Genomic DNA, 12,176 nt, shown 5'->3' with positions numbered 1-12,176 from the left:
ACAGCTTCTCAGGTACTCTTGGTCAACATCTCCTCAAAACACATTCATCCAATATCATTTGATGCAAATGACATAAATGCCACTATGAAAATAGAATCAGTAAGAGATATTGGAAGAAGAGTTAATTCCTATTTCCTTGATTTTTACCTAATAATTTTTTTTTTTAAGATCCCATTTAGGATACCACATGCATTTATTTGTCATCTCTCTTTAGGCTCCTCTTGGCTATGACAGTTTCTCAAGTTTACTTTTTCATGATGTCAGGAGTTCTTGAGGAAGTATTGTAGGATTCCTCTGTACAGGACTTGTCTCCATGTTTTTCTCCTGAGACTTGGATTTTTGAGAGGAAGATCACAGAGGATCACATATCATTTCCATTATATCATATCAAGGGTACATAACATCAACATGATTTATGACTGCTGATGTTAACCATGACTACTCACCTCCTGAATGAATGTTCATAATTTCCCCAATGTGAAGTTACTCTTTCTGCCCCCCGTTTCTATACTTTACCATTAGAACAAAGTCTCTGTGCACAGTTCATATGTCATGGGTGGAGAGTTATACTTCTCCTCCTTTAAGGCAGGAAATCTAAATCAATTTTTTTGGATTTCTGTAAGGAGGATTTATCACTTCTTCCTCCATTCATTAATTCATTAAATAATTTATTTATATTCATGGAATAATGGACATTTATTCTATATGTTGTGTTATAATCCAATACTACTTTGTTTTTGTTCTAATTATTCCTTTCAACTTTGGTCACTGGAAACTCTTTCCATTAGCTCATGGGCTCTTTGACAACCTAAAAAGTGTGGTTTTTGTTTTTTGTGTTTTTTGTTTGTTTGCTTGTTTGTTTAATATGGACCACTTCATGAATTTGCATGTCATCCTTGTGCAGGGGCCATACTAACCTTCTCTGTTTCATTCTTATTTGAATTTATGATGCTAAAGCGAACATTAATGTGTTTTTACTTTTGCTTTTTTTCACCACTTCCTTACTTTTTGGTACAGCAATATTCTCCAGTCTCATATTACATATTTTCTTCCCTAGTCCTAGAATCAGTCATTCTCTAAAGGAGTATTATTCAAAACCAAGATTTGGGCCTTAGAGTGTCCACATTGTTGCTGGGTTATTATTTCTTTTAGGTTTTTTCATCTGACAGAGCAAAGACATATGTGTTTGCATACTAACCCCTATATATACACATATCCACCTATATATGTATATATAGGTGATAGATAATATGTAACCATCTATAACAATATTAAGCTAAACATGAGTTCTTACTGAGAGTAGTTGCTTTTTTAAATTTCTCTTGCCTTCCAATTTTTATTCTTTCTGCATTTCCTGGTTTTATTCTGTCTTCAAATTATCTCCTTTAAATTAGGCTTGCTTGTCTAAATAATGGTATGCTGGAAGCTTCCAAAGAGCCACCATCTACATGTTGGTAGCTGCTAATTAAAGCTCTGAAATAAATGAGGTAATGCAATAAAGCCTAATTAAGAGGTAGGAATCTGATGGGCAGCCCCAACGTTTTTGGGTTTTTTTTTGTTTTTAAGATTTGATTATTTATTTATTTTGGAAAGAATGACAGCAAACATGAGAGGAGGGGCAAAGGGAGAAAGGAAGAACCCTCAAGCAGATTCTCCATTGAGCACAGAGCCTGACTTGGGCTCAATCCCAGGACTCTGAGATCATGACCTGAGCTGAAATCAAGTCACTCAACCAACTGAGGGACCGAGGTACCCCAGAGCCCCAGTGTGTAAGACAGAAAGCCAGAAGAGGAAAAACCAATGGTGAGTGCTGTTATTGAAGCTACCAGAATGTGTTTGTTCATAGCCAATTAATCTTAATTCTCCCAGCAAGTTTTATTTTTTCAAGCCTTCATGCCTTTGCATGTGTTGTTTGCTCTGTCTAGAATTCTTTACACAAATTATTCCAGTTGATAAATTTCTTTTCACCATTTTTTAAAGATTTTATTTACTTATTTGAGAGAGAGAGAGAGAGAGAGAGAGACAGAGAGACAAAGACAGATTGAGAGTACGAGTGAAGAGAGGAGCAGAGGGAGAGGGAGAAGATTACTCCCCTCTAAGTAGGGCATCTGATGCGGGACTCCATCCCAGGACCCTGAGATCATGACCTGAGCTGAAGGCAGACACTTAACGACTGAGCCACCCAGGTGCCCCTTTTTTTTTACTATTCTTTACTTCCTCTCCCACCACCTAACTCCTGTTTAAATGTAACTGTTCCACTGAAGTTTGTTTGGGTTTTTTTTGATGTCTTAATCCAAATGATTATGTGTACATTTCATTCCAATTTTGTAATAACTAACTGCCTTTCTTATGATGTTTACTTTATTGTAGTATAATTATGTGTTTAAATGTTTTTATCTTTCAATAAGTTTGAGAATTTTCTGAAATCATTTACTTAAAATTCTAAAATGGTATCTGGCACATAGTAGACATTAAAAACAAACAAACAAACAAATAAACAACAACAACAAAAAAAACCTTTATGAATTGACTAATTGAATTAATTAAAGAAGAGAATATTTATAAGGATTAAAATGGCAAGCATATAGATAAATTTGACAATGAAACTTGGAACAAAATTATATTAAGGTTGTTAACTCTGGAAGCCTCCAGTCCTAAATTATCTATTCCATTTTCCTGTCACAGGGTCTGAAATTCAACATTAGAATTTCTTTCATTCAGTTCAATATATTTTTGTTCAAAGTGTCATTTTCCAAAGTGAAAATATATCCATCCAGGGTAACCTTTTAACTGATAGTTAATATATTGTCAGTCCTTAATGCCTTAGTGTGTGAAATCATCAGATCTTCTGATAGCTTTAGTACTGAACACTGACTGCAAGGGCAGAGAGCATTATTTTGGTTCTTAAGAGCAAAATGTTGATATTAGACTGATGAAAAACCTGTTTTGCTCTTTATAAGTTTTGACTTGATAATGCATAACCCACCTCCCCAAATATCAATTTTCTCATCTGTGAAGTTTTCTAGAATCTTTATAATTGAAAATTGTTGTGAAGATTAAACAAGATTGTACAAATGTTATCCCAGTGTCTCATACACAGTAAGAGTAATCACTCAATAAATATCAACCATTATTATTATTTTCATATTCCTCTGGAATGAGAATTTTGATAAGATTTTGGTAGAGAGAGATTATTTTTCTTTATAATGGATAAACCATATTGGAAAATCTCAAGTAGGATATTAAAGGGATTTGTAGAATCTTCCTGAAATCCAAGGCATCAATTAGAGAGTTGGAACCTGGAGGAAGCAGATTAAAGGAAGAGGAAAGATTAGATTGACTGCTAGCCTGGGTGGGAGTATATCCATGATGGATGTTAAAAAGAAACATTTTGTCTAGTGTAAAGTATTACAGAGGGTTTTATTGGCTTGGAGACACTAAAATTTGATCAGTGATTCATTCTTTCAACAAGCAGTTACTGACAATACACTATGATTGGTCCAGACACTAATCTCAGAACTAAAGATACAGCAGTAAACAGTAGAGAAAAAAGTCTGTGCTCACTTTTAAATGTTAGTGGAGGGGGCAGCATTTCTCTATGCTGAAAATATGATTCCAATGGCAAATGGTTTTTCATGCTACAATGATTAAAAGTAGATTATGCTCTACTCTTTTGAAATATATCAAGATAACTTCTAGAATATGATTACATATCCATTATACATTTTGCATATGCAAGGGACTAGGCAAATCCCTCTATCAAATAATTAAACTCTCACAACAATTTTATGATGTAGGTTATCATTATTATCTTAATTTTTTCCAGTGAAAGAACTGAATCCCAGAGAAGGTAATTAACTTTTCTGAGGTCACATACCTACTGAATGTTACAGTCAGTATTCACACCCAGATTCTGACACCAGAGCTCTTAACTACCACCGTATACAGAAAAGTTTCAGACAAATAAGAATGTCCTCTAACAGCCTGCTGCTGTCATCATTTTTCCCTAAGACTCCACAGAGAATAGTCTATTGGCACATATCCAATACTCTTTCTCCCTGTGTAGTCATTCCCTTCCAAATCCATAGGATATGAGTCATTCAGGAAAGAAATCTGAACCAAAGTGGGTTGCATTTTTTGTAGCTTAGGTCACACATGATTTTTATTTTTAATTGAATACACAAAAGTCAACACACTATTCGGTCTGGGTACTCTATTATTTTTTTTTCTCTACTAAAAGGATATATATATACTTTTATAAATATATACACACACACACATATATGAATAATCTAGAATGTGTCTTTAATCATAGTTTTTAAATACGCCAATTCCATACCTACTCTACAAAAAATACATCAAATTTAATATTTTGTACAAATGGCATAACCAGGCTAACATTAATAGGTTACTCTAACAGTAGTTGGCAATAAAAGCATTCTATAAGAAAGAGGAAAAGAGCAAGAAAAATGATTCAAGAAATATCCAATAACTACAAGTGCAAAATTGCTAAAATACATGAATTCTTGATTTCTTTAATGGATTGCCAGTTTTTAGGCAAGAAAAGAGTACTAATCTCAAGTCATTTACACAGGATCTAAAATCCAAATTTTAAAATATCTAAATCACTTACCTTATTCTTGTTTAGTTAACTGTCACAAAATGAATATTTTGTGGGTTAATATAATCATTGAAGCACAAAGTGGATAAGAACATGTTAAAAATAATAAGGATACTCTCTAAAACCCAGAGAATATCATTAATCTGCTTCATGGAAATAGGAAATCTGTGATTTAGACCAAATGATCAGCTTTGAGGTTTGTTTGTTTGTTTTTTTCATTTATTTATTATCTACTGATATTCTTCATGCTGACACATAATCTTCAACTAGGACTAAAAAGCATGTCAGTATACAAGGATTTATAATGTTTACTTCTTTGTTCATTTTTGCTTTGAATTTGAATTCAGTCGTAATTAGTCTCTGATAGCCAGTCTTTACTGTTCCAGATAATCTCTCATAGGTTATTTATTTATTTATTTATTTATTCATAGTTTCCCTATAACTTTTTTTTAATTAAAAAGTGTCTTTCTATTAATCATTACAGATATTTTAAAATATCCTATTATAATTCCAGTTTCATGTATAGGATATAGAATTAAGTGATAGTTTCAAGCTTCATCTAAATGCAGGAAACATACATGAGAAGTTACAGAGCCATTTATAGGAATTAAGTATAACAGAATTTCTCATTTAGTATTTTTATTGCTATTTCACAATTATAATTACAGTATAAGAGTGATTTTAAAACTTTCTTATGCTACTCTTCTTTGCAGTACCATGATTTAACATAAGTACTTCTATTTTCAGTTTTAACTTGTTAAGTATAGAAAAAATGCTAACTTTTTGATTCTCTTAAACTAAAATGGCCAGTATGTCATAATTAAATACTGGAATAGAGAATCTCAGCAAAAGAGAGATCAAATTCCATCTCCATTACTTACATATTGTGTGATTTAGAGCAAGGCACTTAACCCCTTTAAAATACAGGCCACTCATCTGTAAAAGTGAGATCAATTATATCTGCTTCATAGTGTTGTGAGGAGGAATGGTCATGCAAATAATAGATGGCTTGACATAAAGTAGGTTGCTCTCTGTGCACGTGAACTTTGGGTTATATTAAGTTATTCTTCTCTTTTTCAAAGAGTATCCTGTTCGTTTCTGAAACAAATTGGTAATTAAATAAATATCTGTACTGTGTAAATTTAAATTCTTTAACAAGAGAATGTAACAGAAATCTTTTTCTATATTCACAGAACACCAGGCCATGCACCTTTGGGACTCAGAGAAATTTTCAAAGTCATGTTAGCATGTAGGTAAAGCAGGTTTCAGCCCAGCTGTGTTTGTGTATATATATCACACGTGAAAGCATCTCTGCCTCTAGATCTTAATTGGGAGCGGAATGTGATTCACTTTGTTAGCTTCAGTTTCAAGGTGTTTTTCACATCTTGAAAGTGCTGGATTAGTTTAAAAGTTGAATATAGCCTTTGGGGGTTTGAAGAAGAGAAGAACTGAAAATCTGGGTTAAGGGATTTTTAAAATAAACGCTGTGTGCCATGTCATTTCAACAATAGCATGGAAGAGGGGCTGAGATATTGATATCCACATTCAAATTGATTACAATTGATTAGAAGTATGATCTAGAAATAATCCTTCGTATAGAGAAATACAAATGAAAATGATATTTAACTAACAACTACTAACTAACAACTTTTAGAAGCGGTCAGATCTAAGGGGCAAAGGGCATGAGTCCATAACACAGTACTGTACTTTTCTTTCTCCTTGAGAAGCCCCCATGGTATGTTAAGATTAAGAGAGGTACATTTTTTAAATGGAAGTGCAAGCAATGTCCTTATATTTCCTCTGTATTGCAAAACCACTTTACCTAAACATGAATTAAATCAAAGTGAAAAGAGATAGCAATGATTCTAATCAAAACTGTTTTGCTTATTTATGACTTGCTCATTTTGGTTTTCACTTGTTTTGCTTTTTTTTTTTTTTTTAAGATTTTATTTATTTATTTGACAGAGAGAGATCACAAGCAGGCAGAGAGGCAGGCAGAGAGACAGGAGGAAGCAGGCTCCCTGGCTGAGCAGAGAGCCCGATGCGGGACTCGATCCCAGCACTCTGAAATCATGACCTGAGCCGAAGGCAGCGGCTTAACCCACTGAGCCACCCAGGCGCCCCTGTTTTGCTTTTTAATGTGACTATTTTCTAGAAATAAAAACCCTAAATGAGAAATTTTCATTATGACTACAAGCATATGAAACTACCTTATTGGAATATAATAAAAACAGGAACAATAATAATAGCAGCTTCTATTTGTTGATTGTTTTAAATACTGGTGTGGTATGTTTCATTGAATTATCCCCTATGCTTTATCAGTTTGTTCTTTTATCAGACAAGAAAATTGAAATTTGGAAGGGAAAGTTTCTCATGGTCGTATAGAATATGCATACATTGATTTCCATTTGCCTTGAGAATGTGAGCAGGTGAAATGGGTTTAAGTTGTTAACTGTAAAGAATGTCATTGATATTAGAGATTTTTAAACAGAAAAGCAATTGCCAAGGTAATGCCACATGATACATTGAGAAGGCAACATACAACTTCTCTTCCTCTTGAGTTCATTTAAGCGTTTTTCTTAGAGGTAGGTTTCTTAACATGGGCTTTAGGAATTTGGGCTATGTCAAAAAATTATATGCAAAATCATATGTGTATGTGAGTGTGAGAATATCTGCATACCTTTGTGGGGTTGTATTTGGATGTGTAGGTGAATATGGATGTGTTTGAGTTTGTTTTTTTTAAAGGACAAAAGGACCAATAGTTACTACCCAATTTTCAGGAGTTCCTACGATACAAAAAATGTTTATAATTAAGTCATTGTTTCATAGGTATGGTGTTTTAAATTAGCTAATGGATAAACTGAGGTATATTACACATTTTAAAGAGTTTATTTGCACAAAAATAGCTTGGGAATTTGATTGGCTACAACCTTATATTGATTGGTGTTTGCCTTATTTGGAAAAAGCTTAGTGGGTTGTGTGTGATTAGTTGTTGTTGGTTTCAATTTGTTAACTTTGAGGTATTTACAGGCTCAGGTTTTGGTTTGCTTATGTAGGCTACATAATCTAATGGCCTCTTTGGTTAATTAATTTAACAAGATCAGTGGTTAGAATATTACAATCTTGAGATCAAGACCTGAGCTGAGATCTAGAGTTCGACCCTCAATGGACTGAGTCACCCAGGTGTCCCAACAATTGTATTTTAAAGATAAGGAGACTTGTCCTTGAGGAATTTACTTATATAACTTCACACAGCTAATGTAAAAGGACACTGGGATAAACATCCAGTATTTTCTGACTCTAGAGACAGTAATCTTAACTCCTTTATTTTCTCTCTATTCTTTTATTCCTGGCTTATTCTCCTTTTCTGGCCAGCTTCCCTAACTTTGTAATGCTGAGGATAATGAGAGACCATTTCCCAAAGCAACTGGATTCACATGGGTCTCAAACTGAGTGCTGTTGGCCCACTGAGCTATTTAGAGCAGCATTAGTGGGGAGGGTGATAAGCAATGATTCCAAAAGCAGGAGACCTTGGTTATAGCCCCAGATAAGTGCCAAGAAGTCCCAGAATTAAGAAACCCTTATCACTTATCCAAATATCTCCTACCATATTTCAACACAGAATACTTTTTTTTTAATCCTCTCTGGAGAGCTACTTTTCTAATATTATACCAAATACAAGTTGTGTAAGTTTCAATGTAGCATTTACATTCTGTATTATCACCAAGCTTATGACACACATGAGGTGTTCTTTTTTATGATATCTGTTTTATCTGTATGGAAAGAGGCTGGTGGAACCTCACACTGAAGCTGGTATTCTATTAGTAGAACAAACACTCCATCAGATAAAGAGGTATCTCTATCTCATAAATATATCATATGCATACATATACACACAATCTATGTGTATATTTATATTTCATTTATGCATATATTTATACATGTATGTGTGTATGAATGTATACATCCATTAATTCCCAAGAGAGTGACTCCCAAATAGTGATATCTCACTATTATGATAATCATCCCAAATATAAGAAAGTAGCAATGATTCATTCTCACCATCTTAGACTTAACTTAATATTCCAGATCTCTCTACATTTCCACTGTATTAACTTTGATTCACAACCTTTGACTTCCTTACTCCCCTCCAGGAAATCATTACGTTTTCAGGAATAGCCTATTGAGTGGTATTTTCCATGAGTAAATGAAAATACAAATCTTTTATGCAGACATAGGAACACATGAGAATAAGTCATAACGATGTGAACTTATGTGTTACCTTCACAAGGTTCTCTGATATCTAATCCAAGAAATGGACATCCATATTCATATGAAAATATTATAACAGTTGAAACAACCACAAATGTGGGTGAATTGGAGAAACAACTGAAACAAAAAAAAATGTGTTCAAAAATGCATATTTGGATTTAAATGTTTAAATATTTATACAAAACCTCAAAACTCTTCTTGTTTTTTCTTTAGCTATAACTACATTTCTTTATAAAGCCACCCACCTCAGGCACCAGTCTCCCTATGTTTAAATCAGACTTGTATATGCAACTCCCATGCCATTACAATAGGTGTAGTTGTATTTTTTGGTTCCTTGGATGGGATCCCTATAAGTCTTCTTCAGTAATAACCACAACATGATATGGCTTTCTTTCAGATGTGCAAGGTCAGCAATACAAAGGGGACAAACAGAAAAATCCCATGCATTTATTGCCCCATTTGGAAGATAGTTTTTACACACATTTATAGGTGTATATATTTATCTTCTCTCTTTTTTAAGATTTTATTTTTATATTTGACAGAGAGAGAGATCACAAGTAGGCAGAGAAACAGGCAGAGAGAGCGGGGGAAGCAGGCTTCCTGCTGAGCAGAGAGCCAGATAAGGGGCTGATCCCTGGACCCTGAGATCATGATCCGAGCTGAAAGCAGAGGCTTAACCCACTGAGCCACCCAGGCATCCTGGTATTTGTATATATTTATCGGTAGGCTCTCTGCTCAGCAGGGAGCCTGCTTCCCTTGCTCTCTCTCTGCTTGTCTCTCTGCCTACTTGTGGTCTCTGTCTGTCAAATAAATAAATAAATATAATCTTAAAAGAAAAAAAAAGAAGTGTTATTTGGTGTTAGGTTGGCTCTCTCTTTTTCACAGGCTTTATATGTCCATTATTTTTATAAATTTGTCTTTTTCTTTTTGATCAGGTATTTGTTTATTTTTAATATATTCTCATGAATATATTGATATCATTTTTAGTTTTATCTCTTGTCATTCTATGATCTATTGTAAAAGTATGGTGAAATACACAGAATTCTCATTATCTCAGTGTAAGTTTTTTTATTTTATTTTATTTTATTTTACTTATTTTATTTTATTTTCCTTATGCTGTCCATTTGTTTTCTATGACTTGTTCATTTTACTGGTATAAATATAAATGCCTTTCAAGGCATTTTTCCTCTTTTGCCATTAAGTTTTAATGATCTTGTATCTAGACACAATTTAGGATGTAGTAAAATTATATTTCTATTTTAACTACATAACATGTATGCATATAAATACAGATATGGCACATACGTATGTATATGTATGCATAATAATATATATTTATAAATAGGTGGAATTTTTTCCATTTTTTATTTGATAATAATTGATATATGGCATAAATGTATAACTTTATGTACTATAAATGCATAAATAATTAATTTATTCCTTTATAAATTGTAGATATCTCACATGAAAATAAATTGTATTTTAGTTAGTTTAATCAGTTTTGGGGACACCTGGGTGGCTCAGTCAGTTAAGTGTCTGCCTTTGGCTCAGTTCATGATCTCAGCATCCTGGGGTCAGGCCCCACGTGGGGGCTTTCTGCTCAGAGGAGAGACTGACTCTCCCTCCCCCTCACCCATCCCTCCAAATAAATAAAATCTTTAAAAATTTTAATCAGTTTTCATTTCAGTATACCATGATGAATATAATAATGGATAAAAAGTAATGTTAGCTCTACCAGACTTTCACGATATAGGCCTGAGTTAAATAAAAGTAATCCAAGAATGGTTAGCATCTAAAAAGACAAATATTTGTAGCATCAAGTCTAATAGCATTATTGATCCTCCCATAGATAATTCCTGCTGCTGTTATTCACCAATCTAATCCTGACTTATTGGCTTATTGTATCACTTCTCACTAATTCATGGGCCCAAGACACTTTGATTCATACCCTTAGTCTTTCCACATAAACATACTGCGATAAAAGCTGTCTGAATCTGAAATGTGAATTAGGAAAGAATTAATCAGTTTGGCAAAGGTGTTAAACAACACTCTAGCATGGTGACAACTTCAAGACATTTATCCAGCAGGTAGTTTTAAGATTAAATTTAGTACTGGTGCAGGGTTGGGTCAGTAACTCAGTTGTTAATAGGAACTCAAATGTGTAATTTAATATCTTGACAGTAAATGAATTGGCTCTTAATATAGGACTTAAAATCTTATAAAACTTTATGTATGTTTTTGGCCAGCCTTATAACTTGACTTTTTCCAAAAGACTTTTCCTTCCTTTCCCTAGGCTTCTGTCTATCTTTGTGCATATAAACAGCCGGATGCCTTTACTCTGGAGATTCCTGTTTTGGAAAATTTTTAAAAAGCTTAGCTACTCTCTTCAATGTGAATTTCAGTCATAACAGCAAGCAGCTTGATGTTGTTTGTTCAAATACCTTTCTCATACTATAAAATGTCAAACTACTAGATAAAATGTTCAGCAATATAGGACACAGAAATGTTTTGAGCAGTGTTATTCTCACCACTTGGAAAATAATTGGGATATGTTTCATGGGACAGAACTGTTAGAATGGGTGTATGATCAGCGAGGAAATTCACCTACACTCAAAGTTCATAATTGTCCTTGATTTTAGGTGATGGTCTCCAGGTTTGAAAACATTCCCATCAAAGTAGAAACATAATTCAACCATTGTTCTTATACTTTGAATATGAAATTTGAGTATCAAATTTTTACCTAACAGTTACTTAAATTATACATGTCTTGTTTTTAACTAAAATGAGGCCATTATATCTCACTCTCTAAAATTTTTTTGATACCAATAAAACAGAATTCCTAAGAAGGTAAGAATCACTAGTGATAGTCAAGCTCACAACAATTATTCTCAAAACCTCTTTTGGAGTTATCTCAGGTCAACAATGAAATGTTCTTTGTTTCTATTTTCTTGGGTATAATTCCTGCTTTAAGTTATGATATTTCTTAGACTCATCTCAAAATAATAAAAACTTACAAGCATAGAGAGTTAAAGAACATAACTTAAGTAACTACAATCTTAAAGATAGCAGGCCATTATTAATAACTGAAGAATGTTACCATTCTCCACCTTCTTAAATTACAAACTATGTGTTCATACAAAATGCGTATTTTTTACATAGAAACTTAGATAGGAATGCCATAATGGGTACTAAGTTTCCACCAAACAATCCATGAAAGTCTATTTAATCTGCAATGAGATTCAAATGTAGAACAATAAATAGCCTATTTCTGGTGTCTAGGAGC

The 12,176-nt window shown here is 33.4% G+C and overlaps 1 non-coding gene across 1 annotated transcript; it reads right to left on the bottom strand.

Moving 5' to 3' along the window:
• Nucleotides 1-859: 859 nt before the first annotated feature.
• On the bottom strand, nt 860-965 carry LOC125084144 (U6 spliceosomal RNA). Its single transcript, XR_007122503.1, has one exon. It is a non-coding gene; the product is annotated as a U6 spliceosomal RNA (small nuclear RNA).
• Nucleotides 966-12,176: the final 11,211 nt, after the last annotated feature.

The sequence above is a fragment of the Lutra lutra genome, chromosome 13, assembly GCF_902655055.1.
Source record: "Lutra lutra chromosome 13, mLutLut1.2, whole genome shotgun sequence".
Classification (NCBI taxonomy): Eukaryota; Metazoa; Chordata; class Mammalia; order Carnivora; family Mustelidae; genus Lutra; species Lutra lutra.
This window is presented reverse-complemented; position numbering and strand designations above follow the sequence as displayed.